Raw genomic sequence first — 15,026 nt, forward strand, 5'->3', positions numbered from 1 at the left:
ATAGTTAAGGGCAACGCCCCTAGTACTTCAGTGAGTAGGTTTCACTTCTACTTCCTTATGTGTTGAATAAGAAAGAAATTGTACTTTTTACCACGCGAAAGGAAAATATAACCGATATAAATTTGGTATGAAACTGAGTTTCTATGCTCACGCGTATGATTGTCAGTAAGTACATATGGCTTGAGAAAGTACTGTGCGGCTGTCATCACACCATAAGCGCCTGGCCGTAACTTGGCCATTCGTAACCGAGATCTGGGTGTTAAGTTGGGCGAGGTCCTGTAGCTTTGCAGTGCGCTATTTCTAGTTAGTCGCTCGTCCATAGTGTTTTTAATATATATATATATATATATATATATATATATATATATATATATATATATATATATATATATATATATATATATATATATTCATTTTATTTATTTTGCTTTGTCGCTGTCTCCCGCGTTAGCTAGGTAGCGCAAGGAAACAGACGAAAGAATGGCCCAACCCACCCACATACACATGTATATACATACACGTCCACACCCGCAAATATACATACCTATACATCTCAGTGTATACATATATATATATATATATATATATATATATATATATATATATATATACACACAGACATGTACATATATACACATGTACATAATTCATACTGTCTGCCTTTATTCCCATCGCCATCTCGCCACACATGGAATAACAACCCCCTCCCCCCTCATGTGTGCGAGGTAGCGCTAGGAAAAGACAACAAAGGCCACATTCGTTCACACTCAGTCTCTAGCTGTCATGTATTAATGCACCGAAACCACAGCTCCCTTTCCACATCCAGGCCCCACAGAACTTTCCATGGTTTACCCCAGACGCTTCACATGCCCTGGTTCAATCCATTGACAGCACGTCGACCCCGGTATACCACATCGTTCCAATTCACTCTATTCCTCGCATGCCTTTCACCCTCCTGCATGTTCAGGCCCCGATCACTCAAAATCTTTTTCACTCCATCTTTCCACCTCCAATTTGGTCTCCCACTTCTCGTTCCCGCCACCTCTGACACTTATATCCTCTTGGTCAATCTTTCCTCACTGATTCTCTCCATGTGACCAAACCATTTCAAAATACCCTCTTCTGCTCTCTCAACCACACTCTTTTCATTTCCACACATCTCTCTTACCCTTCCATTACTTACTCGATCAAACCACCTCACACCACATATTGTCCTTAAACATCTCCTTCTGCGCACAACTCTATCCATAGCCCACGCCTCGCAGCCATACAACATTGTTGGAACCACTATTCCTTCAAACATACCCATTTTTGCTTTCCGAGGTAGTGTTCTCGACCTCCAAACATTCTTCAAGGCTCCCAGAATTTTCGCCCCCTCCCCCACCCTATGATTCACTTCCGCTTCCATTGTTCCATCCGCTGCCAGATCAACACACAGATATCTAAAACACTGTACTTCCTCCAGTTTTTCTCCATTCAAACTTACCTCCCAGTTGAATTGACCCTCAACCCTACTGTACCTAATAACCTTGCTCTTATTCACATTTACTCTCAACTTTCTTCTTTCACACACTTTACCAAACTCAGTCACCAGCTTCTGCAGTTTCTCACATGAATCAGCCACCAGCGCTGTATCATCAGCGAACAACAATTGACTCACTTCCCATGCTCTCTCATCCACAACAGACTACATACTTGCCCCTCTTTCCAAAACTCTTGCATTCACCTCCCAAACAACCCCATCCATAAACAAATTAAACAACCATGGAGTAATCACACACCCCTGCCGCAAACCTACATTCACTGAGAACCAATACATATATATATATATATATATATATATATATATATATATATATATATATATATATATATATATATATATTAATTTATTTATTTATATATATATATATTTCTTTTTTTCCAAAAGAAGGAACAGAGAAGGGGGCCAGGTGAGGATATTCCCTCAGAGGCCCAGTCCTCTGTTCTTAACGCTACCTTGCTAACGCGGGAAATTGCGAATAGTTTGAAAAAAAAAATTATCCTTGGGGATAGGGGAGAATGAATACTTCCCAAGTATTCCCTGCGTGTCGTAGAAGGCGACTTAAGGGGAGCGAGCAAGGCGCTGGGAATCCTCCCCTTACGTTTTTAATTTTCCAAAAGATGGAACAGAGAATGGGGCCAAGCGAGGATATTCCCTCTAAGGCTTAGTCCTCTGTTCTTTACGCTCCCTCACTTTTGCGGGAAATGGCGAATATGTATAATATATATATATATATATATATATATATATATATATATATATATATATATATATATATATATATATATATGGGGATAGGGGTGAAAAAGAATATCCACGTATTCCATGTGTCGTAGAAGGCGACTGAAGGAGGCAGATGGAGAGGGCTGTTTCCGGAAACCCTTCCCTCCATGATTTTTAATTTCTAAGCGTTGGAACATGAAGAAGCCAAGCGAGGGGTAATAATCCTCCCCGAAGACTCTGGCTCTGGGGCTGAATGTGTGCAGATATTACCAAGATGAGACATGAGTGATAGGTAGTAGTTTGAGGAGAGGAACCTGATTGTTCTGGTTCTGTGAGAAACAAAGCTAAAGGGGAAAGCGGAAGAATGTTTTAGGGGTGAAATCAGGGATTAGTGTGAGGGCGATAGCTAAAGAAGGGGTAGCACCGCTGCTGAAGTTGTGGATATGTATAAAAGTGTATCAGGAAGTGAGCTTCAGACTGATGTGGGTAAAAATAAAAGTGGCCGTTTGATTTGTATATGGATGAAATGGTGAAGAATTTGGAGGATGTGAAGTGTCTTAGATACCTTGGAGTGGAAATGGCAGCGGATGGACCCACGGGAGCTGAAGGGCCGTAGGGTGGGTGAGGGAACAAAGGTTCTAGGTACATTGAGGAATGTGTGGAAAGAGAGGGCACTGTCTTTAAGGGCAAAGTTGGGTATGTTTGATGATATAGCAGTCCCGTCAGTGCTGCATGGATGCGAGTGGTGGGGTTCTAATGCAAAATTGTAAAGTGGGTTGAAGTGTTGAAGATCAAATCTTTTAGGACAGTATGTGGTGTGAGATGGGTTGATTGAATAAGAAATGATAGCGTAAAGGAGAGGAGAGGTAGGAGGAGTATGTATGAGAAAGCTGAAAAGAATGTGCTGAAATGGTTTGGACATATGGAAAGGATGTCTATGAGGGTATACATGTCAAATGTGGAGGGAACAAGGGAAAGTGGGAAACCAAAGAGGAGGTGGAGGGATGTGGTTAAAAATCCCCTGAAGGCTCGGGATCTGAAAATACGGGAGGGTACGAAGCGTGCAAGGGACAGACCACACTAGACTGATGTGATACACAAGGGACGATGTGCTCTCAATGAGCCGAACTGCGGGACTTGATTTTGAATAGGAGGCTGTTTCACAGCATTATACATGACGGCTAGGTTGTAGATGTGAGCAAACGAGGCTATTTTATCATTGTTCCTGGCGCTACCTCGCTGACGCGGGAAATGGTGTGTGTGTGTGTGTGTATATATATATATATATATATATATATTCCTATGAGTCCACGGGGAAAATGACACAATAAGTTCCTAAGTGTACTTTCGTGTAATAATCACATCATCAGGGGAGATACAAGAAAGAAGTATAAGTCAACTGATATACAACGAAGAGACCTCTTTTAGAAAAAAAGTTAATCAGGTCTTCCTTCTAGAGACTTCTGCAGGTAACTATGGACATTGTAATTTAAACTGTGTGCATTACACCGTTTTTGCAATACACGGTACGTTCAATAAAAAGATGGTTCACAAAAAGAAAGCGGGTAATGCCTTCACAGATTACGCTCCGTAAGTCAAAGTCTTCCATGGAGTTTTTTTGTGAACTGTGAAGAGAATTCAAGATAGTGACGTCATATTTGACTAATGGATTTGTTTTCTTGTTACACGAGCAGCAGCTGAGTGTTCCTGTGTCTCTTTAAGGCAGTGTTTCATCTTCACTTTCTTTTGAAATGATTTAGAGGACAAGTCATTCATCAGTAGCTTTAATCAGCCGTTTGCTATGATTTCATGGACAAGATTAGAAACAATCATGTAACGGATGACATAAGTAATACACACAATACATGTGCAAAAACCTTTTTTTGTAAGAAAATTCAACTGACCAAATATGTAAAAAGTTCTACTGATTTTTTTTAATTATTCAAATTAAGGGTGGACAGGATTTTTGTACATTTGAAAATATGCCAGGTACATGAAACAGACTACGCTTTCATATGACTCGAGACACGTCTTTTACATAAGAGGTTGCTTCTGGGTGAAGCCGGTATCTGATGTCTTTAACTTACGTCAAGATGACAACTTGGGCTCACTTGTGGCGTGTCTGTTTAGCTGAGGCTGTCAACCGCAGGCCAGACAGGCCTTAATATCATCAACAAGGACATTCCTTTCTTGAAGGACTCTCTCCTCTTTTTCTACCTTCTTCCAGCCCCACCTTCCTTGCATTCCTGTCTCCTTGTCCTTTATCCTTCTTCCTCTGTATTCTTTCATCCCGTCTTCTCTCACCACCCCTTTAATCTTTTCCTCCTTTCCATCTTCGCTTTTCATCATAATCTTTCCTTTTCTTTCCTCCTTTCCTCTTTCTATCCCTTTCTTCTTCAGTCCGTTTCCTTTTTTCTATTGTCCCTCACATTCTGCTTTCTACTTTCTTTCCATAGTTCCTCCTTTTTCCTTATATTCTTGAGCCCGTCTTTCTAACATCTATCAGTCTTATTCTCCCTATCCCTCCTTCTTTGCAACCCTTCCCTCTTCTTTTCCCCCTTCCATCTCTGCCATGAGACACGTGGGCATCAATTTAAACATTCATTTCGACGAAATCTTACACCGTTGAGAGCCAGTAATGGCACTTAATCAAAAGGGCATCTGATGAGTCAGTAGGGATTGTCTCGACCAGCCACGAGGAAGGTAACACCGCTGGCTCTGCTTCTGCAATGTGATACACAAGAGATGTACTGTACCCACGAGTATGCTACTCTAAATCCGTTGCAGAGGTGCTCGCCTTGAACGCTCAGCTGCTGGTTCGGTTCTCATTGTTGTAAACAAATGTGCAGAGTACAGGTGGATGGTCAAATATGGCGATGAAGTGAGGCAGTGGTTCCTAGCCTTTTCCGGCTGATGTACCCGTTGGCCTCAGTGTAAGGCAAAAGCTACTTATTAGTGGTGACTATTTTGTTAGATCTTTTTTTATTTCACTAATAAATCTTGTCAATATAAAGCACCCTTTAGCAAACCTGATGTGCCGGGGTAGCGTTCTGCCTAAATAAAACTGCCCAGAGGCTATATACCACGTCCTTCTCGAAATGTATCGCACGTCTGAACCTCTTGATGAGGTTGGCAGCCACTGATGTAAAGTAATATTATGGCAGTTTGAAACATTAAAAATTAAGCTTTGAAGTAAGCACCAATATTTTTGTAAGGGATTATATATATATATATATATATATATATATATATATATATATATATATATATATATATATATATATATATATCAAACAGTTGCTTTTTAAGACCTGCGTGTGACCGCATGAGTATTACTTCCTTCGTATGAGTTATCCACTCATTGCCTATTTTGTGAAAATCTTTTTATATCAAAGAAATTACTAGTTTTTCCTGCCAAGCTCTGAGACTGTACATTATTGAACTTTGATAAATACCATAATAATACACGAGTTACATAAATTTCAAATGATTTTGTATCATTAATGAATTACTTGTGCCGGGTAAAGGCCTCGAGTAAATGACGCCACAGCCAAGGACAGTAAATACGTTAACTGAGCAGAGAACAAACAAGTGAAAGGCTGCTCCATATATGGTCACAACCATGAGTGTCGACCCAGTGACGTGTGGGTAGAGGTGCGACTTTGAGAAAAGGCTCACCATTATGGTGTTGGCGGCCTGTACTTGGGTTGAGGGAGTTAGGATGTGAACGTGAGACGATTACTTTATGGGGAGAGATGCGATATGCATCAAGATGGGATAAGAGCAGGGATGACGATGATGTATCGTGTGTTGACTGTGGTGTGGATTGCACTGGATCCACCACATGTAAATGGGAAAGGAGATTAAATTAACAAATAGGCACATAAAGATGTATATATGTATTTCTTTCATTCTTGTTCGCCGTTTCCTGCGTTAGCGAGGTGGCGCCAGAACAGACGAAGTCCTTATTCGTTCCCATCCAGTCTCCGGCTTCGTGTGTAATGCATCGAAGCCATAGCCCCCTATCCTAAGCCAGGCCTCATAGACCTCTTTGTGGTTTCCCCCGGGTGCTCCATATGCCTTGGCTAAATCCATCGATACCACGTCGCCCCTTGTATACCACACTTGCTCCAGTTCACTCTCTCCCCTCCATGCCTTTCATCCCCTACATGTCCAAGTTTTGAGCACTCAAAATCTTTTCCACAAAATCCGTTCATCTCGAGGTTCGTCTCCCCCTGCTTAATGTCCCCTCCACTTCTAACACGTATCCTCTTTCTCAAGCCTCCCACTCATTCTTTCTATAGGTCTATAAGTCAGCAATGTATTCAGTTCCCTCAACCATGTAAGAGACTATGAATGTGGAGAGTATGATGTTAGTTTTCGTTGCAGACGTATATAATCACTTATAAATCAATATTCAGTGGCGCAAAGACTTGGAAAGTGTTCACTATTACTGTATACCAAAGCTGTTACAGACACTTCATGTGACGTTTGTCTTGATCAAAGCGTTTTTGAGAATTATGGTTTGTTTGGAGTCTAGGTATTACCACATGGTTACCGCAGAGTGTGTGGGAGGGCCAGGGCGTTCTGAGCATGCGCGCATGTCGCTCCTGCCACTCTGGACGCGCCCGCCCGCCCTCCTTGGTGCTGACACGCAGGATTCATCTCTTCCTCGTGAGCAATAAAATGCGTCGGCTCGCTCCACAAAAAGCGTCGCGCGCGCCAGACTCATTAATTTCATGCAACCCAGATCCTGGTGTGCAACTGCACCACTACTGCAAGAAGTGAAATCCTTGGCTGCATGTATTATCTTAACTAGTGGTGGGAGGATCATCCTGCAGGAACATGCACAAGCGGATACTTTCACATATGTTAAGATTTAAATCAGGAAGTTCTTTTTATTGCTGGAGTGTGGTCCACTTCAGATTTAAGATCCACCAAGCCGATACAGCACTGGGTGAGGATCCCCTTCTTGCTGTATTCAGCGCAGATTAGTTCAACAGCGTCATTGTGGAAACACTTCAAAGTAGCCGCTGCCTGAATGCATGAACCTTTCACTGTTCCTCACGGTCTTGATAGTATCTAACGATAAAATGAATTTGTCTGTTCCTCTAAATGTCCTTCATGTTTATTTTTTTTATTATCCTTGTTTTGATGGGCTACGTCTGATGTACCTTACCACGCAAGTAGTTTGAAGAGTACTCTTAGTAAACATGATATTGCTACTAGACGAGTGCTTTAATAGGATCGTCCTACAGACTTTCAAATAAACTTACAATCCACAGGAATTCGATGACAAATGGAGCTACAGTTGTAGAGAATGCGGCCCAAGGCTCGAGGTTTAATCTTTTCACATGTTGAGAAAAGGGTTTCCAATTTGGCAGATGGAAGTAACGTTAGGGTATTACATCTGTTACATTCAGCGAAACTAATGAATAATTTTCATCGTTTATGATAAACCTTATCTTGCAGAGGACCTTTTCATTAATCCCAGACTTTCCTCACGTTCACATATACGATTACCTTATGGAAAGAATTTGGTACAGGGTGTTATAAAGTAGGGACAATACGGTTTCTTTAACGAGTGTTATTTCAGTATGTGAACACAGTCAACTAGATGATTCGTCTACGGGAACAACAGTATCATTAACCTCCCGAAGCTTCGAGAAGACCACACCGTTATGTCTCTGTGGGACGAAAGTGGTTCGCTACATCAGACACATTCGGTTTAATTTGGGGGAGATAAGACCAGAAAGACTTTCTCTACGTGAGGCCCTTCTTAGAACATACAAACTAGGTGGTGTGTGTGGCCCCCAGCTCTAAGGGTAGTATTCCAGCTTTAGCCCATCAGAAGGTTTCTATATCCGGAGAGAAAAACTGCAAGGGCTTACACCCAGAGCTGCGGGAAAAAGGAAATATGTACGAATGAAATTTGTGCTTTTTTTTTTTTTTTGCCACTGATCACTCACAACGATTCATCTCTGCATGAATTACTCTATAGGAAGGGGGCTCTATGGAGGGGAGGCCTTCCTGCTCAGCCTGGCGAATGGGAACTTTATGCAGAACATTCTATGACATTCCCTCTAGTGATCCCACCACAGCAAATCAAAAGACTAAGTAACAAATCAATGTTGACATGTCGGTGAAATAATGCATGAGCAGTCTAGCTGGGATCGTATGTCCATTCCCCGTAAGGAGGTGGCTCCTGCTCTCCTCACTGTGGGACCTGAATATCTACATAGTGTGTGTGTGTGTGTGTGTGTGTCGGTGCAAGTGTGGATTGGAATGACAGAAAGAAGAAAAATCTTGTTGTTAAGGAGTAGAGAAATATCTCGGCCCCTTAGAAACATAGATGATATCAACATACAAGAGTGTGGAGAAATGACGACTGGTTAATACAAGGTGCGCAGAGCTCTGAACTCTGCCTTGTGTTGTATATTGAGGGGAAAAAAAGAAATATTGACTCAGATCTAAGAATACATCCAAAGCCAGGCGTAAGTCTGGCCAACTGATCCTGCCAGGATTGAGTGCAGCATGTAACTCACACTATTAGTGGAGTGTGAGTGCAGCAGGTAACACACTACTGGTGGAGTGTAAGTGCAGCATGAAAGTCACACTATTGGTAGTGTGAGTGCAGCAGGTAACTTTACTGGTGGAGTGTGAGTCAGTAGGTAACTCACACTATTGGTGGAGTGAGTGCAGCAGGTAATTCATACGATTGGAGGAGTGTGAGTGAAGCAGTTAACTCACACTACTGGTGGAGTGTGAGTGCGGCAGGTAACTAACACAACTAGTGGAGTTTGAGTGTAGCATGTAACTCACACTGCTGATGAAGTGTGAGTGCAGCAGGTGACTCACACTGCTGGTTGAGTGTGTGTGTGTGTGTATGTGTGTGTGTGTGTGTGTGTGTGTGTGTGTGTGTGTGTGTGTGTGTGTGAGTAAAGATTGGCCAGAACTAAGTCTGACACAGGCTCTTGTCAGTGACAGCCCATTTTTGGCGTACCATTACTGGCACAGGTCGGGTGTCTGTTCTCAGGGTGCGACTACTGGCACAGGTTGATTATGTGTTCTTGGGGTCTGGTAAAATATGTGTATGGAGAATATTATAAGATCAGCAAATTAAAAGATGTAATTCCTAGACTAAGTCTAAGCTACGTGTACTTTTGGCACTTTGGCCTATCTCAGATGTCAATCACGTAAATTGTGGCTAAAAATCTGGCCACAAACTGGAACACTATATCCCAAAATGTGAGTAAAATAAAGCCTTTTAGGGATAGGTGTAAACAAACCTACGAGAAATGTTGTAACACATTACTGTTAATAACGTGATCCCTGAAATATTAAGACTGTATTCACCTTTTGCGTCTAGTCTGTAAAACTTACCGTATGAAAGATCATGTAACGTACGTAATGAAATGTATGTAATGAATCTTATGTAAAGACCCAGTTTTGTAACAACAAATGAAATTATAAGAGCCCACTGGGGTCTGACAAGCACCCTTTGTGACCTTTATAATCCTTTGCGATGCCGCTTACAGGTAGGGCATGGAGTGCACGGTAAATCTACTGGGAGTACCTGCTGAAATCAATCAATCTTGGGGTTTATTACTGGCTCAGGTCGGGCGTGTGATCTAGCGGAGCCAGTACTCGCACAGGAAGGTCCATGTGTAATCAGGTGTATGGGATTTTTTAGATGGATGCGAGTTGTGCATAATGTGATGATTGTATGGGACCTTTTAGATGGATGTGAGTTGTGCATAATGTGATGATGTAAGATGTGACAGTATATCCAAGGATTTATTCAGCTGGTTATATCACCAGAAATGATGTCTGATGCATTTGATGAACAGGAATTTTCACTGATTTTGTTATATTCTAAACGACCCCAGCCAGAAGAGTAAGGCGTAACAAACTGCATTTGTATATCCATTTTTTCGTAATTTTTTAAAAAAAAAAAGCATCTTTGGAGTTGAATTTTAAGGTCAGGCTTGTAGCTTAACAATGAACCACAGTTACGTGGAATCGCAATAGTGGGGTATGTGCTAGGTTCATTGGACTCCTCAGCTAAAGCTAGTCCGTACCGTACGCCAAAACATAAAGATATAAAAATCAATATCACAAGAGACTGGTTCGTTCTCAGAGATACTAATTCACCGCCGCTCGCTCTGCGAAAAGCAAGGAAATGCCTCTCTACTTAAAACCACTTCTCGCTCTGTGAAAAGCCTCATATATTAGTAAAGTTATGTCAGTTTGGGTCTTGATAGGCTCCAAGCTTACATATCTGGCTCCTTAGACTGAATTCATGTCCATTCAAACCACGCCAGCCCTGCAGCTGGTTAGTAAAAACTGATTGCCTGTGGAATAAATTTGTGGGGACTCGCACATGATGCGCGAGTATCTGCAGAATGAGGACACACAAGAGGTCATCAAGTGAGAGTGCTCTCTCTTGAGACTCGTCACTTTACTAAGCCAGATTTGTTTACTTCCATGCTATTTTCTCTGTTGCTGAAGTGCTTTATTTCTCGATCTGACAAGATTAGATCTACCGTCTTTAAGTGCTCATGGTAGTAATGGTTCGCAAAATCATTATCATGCGACACAGTGACCTGCCCTTAACAGCAGACTTGTTCACCTTGAGGACTCGATAGTCAAGTAGGACCAGATCTTCAACATTCTGGTAAATAAACAACATTAGCGTTGAATCCTAAACTTAGGATTGAAATTTGGTTGGAATGGTAGAAATCTATTATTAAGTAGGGCCCTATGATTTTTTTTTTTTTTTTTTTCTTTATAACACCGGGAGCCAAATACGGAAAACTGATACTTCTTGAAAAGAATATACCGTCATGAAAGGTCGGAAGAAGATGACATAACTAAGAGATTCAAAGCTTTAGAGATGATACAGAGGACTTGGGCACTGCATTGGTATTGCTGGGGACCGCCCTCGTATTTTGTACCTCAGCCCCCGGCAACTGAGCTGGGTGTGTTAGCCAGCGCCTCTTGAGCGGATGACTGGATGGCACCATAATGTAAACATACCTTTCCGGAGAGCATCCTCAATTTCTAAAATAGATATTGGTGTTGGCGGGCCCAAGCATGCCTAGCCTTCTCCGTGTTTATATGATCTCTCATCCCATACTGCGCTCTGCTGCCTCCTACCCACAGGTTTATTTACTCAGTTGTTTGAAACAGCTGTAATTCTGGAATGAATTTATTTGTATTTACTTTGTTGAGAGAGGAAGTGCGCGGCGAACATTCTTTTTTTTCTATATTTGTTTAGTTCATCACATAATAGATTTATTAACGGTGCTAATCCTTGGGTCAGGATCGAAGATCATGTATGTAAGGCCTCATATTTCAGTCATCATACATAGATCGTCTAACAATGAAAGAGGCATTCATACGTCTGTCTGGACCTATGTCTTGAACTGCTTGAACTTCCAATCATAGATCTTGCTACAGTAAGTTGAATTCTCATTAATTAGAGGATGACTAATTTCACGAGAGCACTGCTCAGATTTACAGACTGAACTGAATTAATCGTTCTGTTGCTGTTTCTGATTTTTTTTTTAGTACTAACTCGTTTAGATTATGACGCTCACAGAGCTTAAATGCAGTCTATTGTTTGTGATGACTCCTGCGGTTAAGTGATAGGTTTAGCATGCTAGTTACGAGAAATGTTTGGCAGGATGTCCTGATGTGCCTGCGACGCGGTCTGCTTCCTCGCTCTTCTTCCCAAGTGGGACCTGGTAAACACACTCAGGTCTCTCTGCTCGTTCTTGAGGTTAAACCCTCAAAACCCTGATTTTCATTGCTGGGAGTCTTGTCCCCTCGTCACTTCAGTCCCTTTAGGTCAGTGACTGGCTCCTCAGTTTTGTGTCAAGTAATCCCAATGTATCCTTGCATTTGTTTTCGTCATCACCCAGGTCGCATAACCTCCCATCACTCCACTGCTCCTCCACCCCAAGCGGACCTCTCCATTCCCCTCTGCTTGATTCTAGTCTTGTATGATCTTCCCTGACATTCCTTTTCATTGGACCCCTTCTCTATCAGCTGACTGTATGGCACACTCTCACAGGTTAGACCACTGCCTCTGCTTTTATTACAGTCTTTCACCTTGACGTAATATGTATCTGCTCCTGTGTACCCGGTTAACTGTTCTTCCATCTTTTCTTGTTAGCTTACGAACACTGCCGCTCCTCATTGTCTACATTTTTCAGTGGATGGTCATAGCAGCATCGTCTACCTGAACATGATCATCGCAGTTCCTGTTTATACTTTACACCGTTGATGTGCAGTAAGTTAATTATGACTCTAAATTATGGTGTACAGCAATTACCAGCCGGCTTACTCGTGAAGATGGTAATTACTTTTATCCTTAACGATAGATCGTCGTTTCAGTATGTATCATTCATTTATCAATATTCATGTAATGAATATATTTCAGAATCCATGACGTTGAGAAACGGAATCACAGTTCGTTTAACTAAAGAAGCATCAAGTCTGAGCTATGACTAAAACCTGGAGTACCAAGTGGATTTGTTTCTGTAGAGTAACGCACGTTGCCCAGATCCCTGTATTAATCCCCATACCGAACAAGTGTTGTTCATCTCTTCAACGGTGCATGATTAATTTGTTGTGGCAGTAGCTAAGAAACTGATCTGGCATGTATTACTTTAATATCCTTCTGTTTCAAGAGACTTTCCTCACTGTCTTCATGTTGTCCCTGAGCCGCAGTGTTCGCCAGATGCAGAGTTACTTCATGCTCGTTAAATGTGGGAGTAATGCTCCGGTGTTGAGCATCTAGCAAGCATGTCGTTCCGGTGTGTGGTGTGGTGCAGTTCAAACCCTGTGTACTCAACTTGGTATTTGTTGTTGGTTTTGTGTAACCCGAACCCCATGTGCCCTTCTCGCTGGCTGCCCTGCTATGAAAGAGATCACCATTCCTAGGGGTGCATTCTCCCAGCTTTTGTATCAGGGTAATCTCGAGATCGTCTTGGGAAATGTTGGACAGCAGTCTCATGGGTAATCAATTTTGTGACTGGGTTATTATCATTATTTTACTGCTCGTAATGGAGGGATGCAAAACGCTAACAAAAACATGTTGTCTGACAAATGGCCGTGAAGCCCTGGTCTTAGCCAGCCTCATCCTCAGTAACTGTAGCCATCCACCCGCCTACACCCTCTCATATAGTTCCACCCGCCTACGCCCACTGATACATTCTCACCCGCCTACACCCACTCATACATTCCCATCCGCTTACACTCACATATACATTCTTATCCGCCTGCACCCAACCATACATTCCCATCCAACTACAACCACTCATACATTCCCAACCACCTATGCCCACTCATACAATCCCATCCACCTGCATCCACTCATACATTCCCATCCGCCTGCACTCACTCATACATTTTGAATAGCCCACACCCACTCGTACATTTCCACCCCCCTACAGCCATTCATACATTTCCATCCGCCTATACCCACTCATACATTCTCATCCTCCAACATTCACTCATACATTCCCAACCACCTAAACCTACTCATACAATCCCAACCACCTACATCTAATCATACGTTCCTGCCCGCCTACATCAGTTCATACATTCCTACAAGCCTGCATTTACACATACAATCCCACCAGCATTCCTCTGGCTCCCATTCAGCTTTTATCACCGCCCGTACTCGCTGCAAGCACGTTATCCGTGAGGTGAAGCGTTCCTTCATTGTAAGGAAGTATGATAACCTCTCCTAGTCATCCACTGAGAGGTCTTACTGGTTATTAGCTTAGGGCATTGCGGATTTAGTCGAGTCTTCCTCTAAGAAACCGGGGGTCCTGTCTAGATTCGTATTTCTCTTCTTTCGAACAGTTGCTCCGTTTAAACAAAGGATTGATCCATCCTCGTATGGAGTATTGCTCTCATAACTGGAATGGTTCTAGCTGTGCATCCGTACATGACGGAATTTAGTCGAAAGTGGTCCCAGACTAACTTTCTTTTTTCATAGATGAGACGGCAAGGGCAGCTGATGCCCTAGACAAGGCCATCCCATTAATGATATATATACCCTAGCCTGAGCCAGGTTCCCATTTGATCGACCAATCCTTAAGGATGGATGAACAGCTGGGTTGACTGTGGACCGACTGCCGCAATCAGGACGCGAACCTATGCGTACGACCCTGGGCGGTCAAGAACTCTAACCGCTACACCACGGGACTCCAATGGTTCACATTCTCTGTTCTATAAGTATTACTTTGGTTTTTGTTCCCAGGAGGTGGCTGCTTGTGTCCCCCATCATTAGCCAGACCAGCAGTCTGATGCGTCACATGATTACTGTGTGGCTGTTGGTAACTCAGAGGTTGGTCGTGTTGATAACTGTTTCTTTCCCTACACCTCGAAGCTTTGGACTCTCTACCCTCTCAGTTTTTCACAATAACTATGACGTGGCACTTTTCAAAAGCAGGTTTTTAACTCTAAAATTCATAAATAATTTTCTTTGTCTCCTCTTTGTCCTTTCATCAACCTTTTTTATATTACAATGAAGGCCCGGCCTTGATATACATGAATATTCCATTCCACACATGGTCGCCATTTCCCGCGTTAGCGTCGAGAACAAATGACCAAGCCTTAAAGGGAAAATTCCTCACTTGGCTCCTTGCTCTGTTCCTTCTTTTGGAAAGTAATACAGGAGGGCAGAATTTCTAGCCTTCTCAGTGTCGCGCAGGGAATACATGGGTAATATTCTTTCTCCCTA

The 15,026-nt window shown here is 42.4% G+C and overlaps 2 protein-coding genes across 4 annotated transcripts in view; one reads left to right on the top strand and one right to left on the bottom strand.

Moving 5' to 3' along the window:
* pch2 (pachytene checkpoint 2 protein) overlaps positions 1–15,026 on the bottom strand; it is a 429,043-nt gene that overhangs the window by 193,042 nt on the left and 220,975 nt on the right. The window lies entirely within an intron of this gene.
* Positions 1–15,026, top strand: part of LOC139754612 (calcium-activated chloride channel regulator 1-like) — a 237,715-nt gene that overhangs the window by 15,946 nt on the left and 206,743 nt on the right. The window lies entirely within an intron of this gene.

The sequence above is a fragment of the Panulirus ornatus genome, chromosome 17 (assembly GCF_036320965.1).
Source record: "Panulirus ornatus isolate Po-2019 chromosome 17, ASM3632096v1, whole genome shotgun sequence".
Taxonomy (NCBI): Eukaryota; Metazoa; Arthropoda; class Malacostraca; order Decapoda; family Palinuridae; genus Panulirus; species Panulirus ornatus.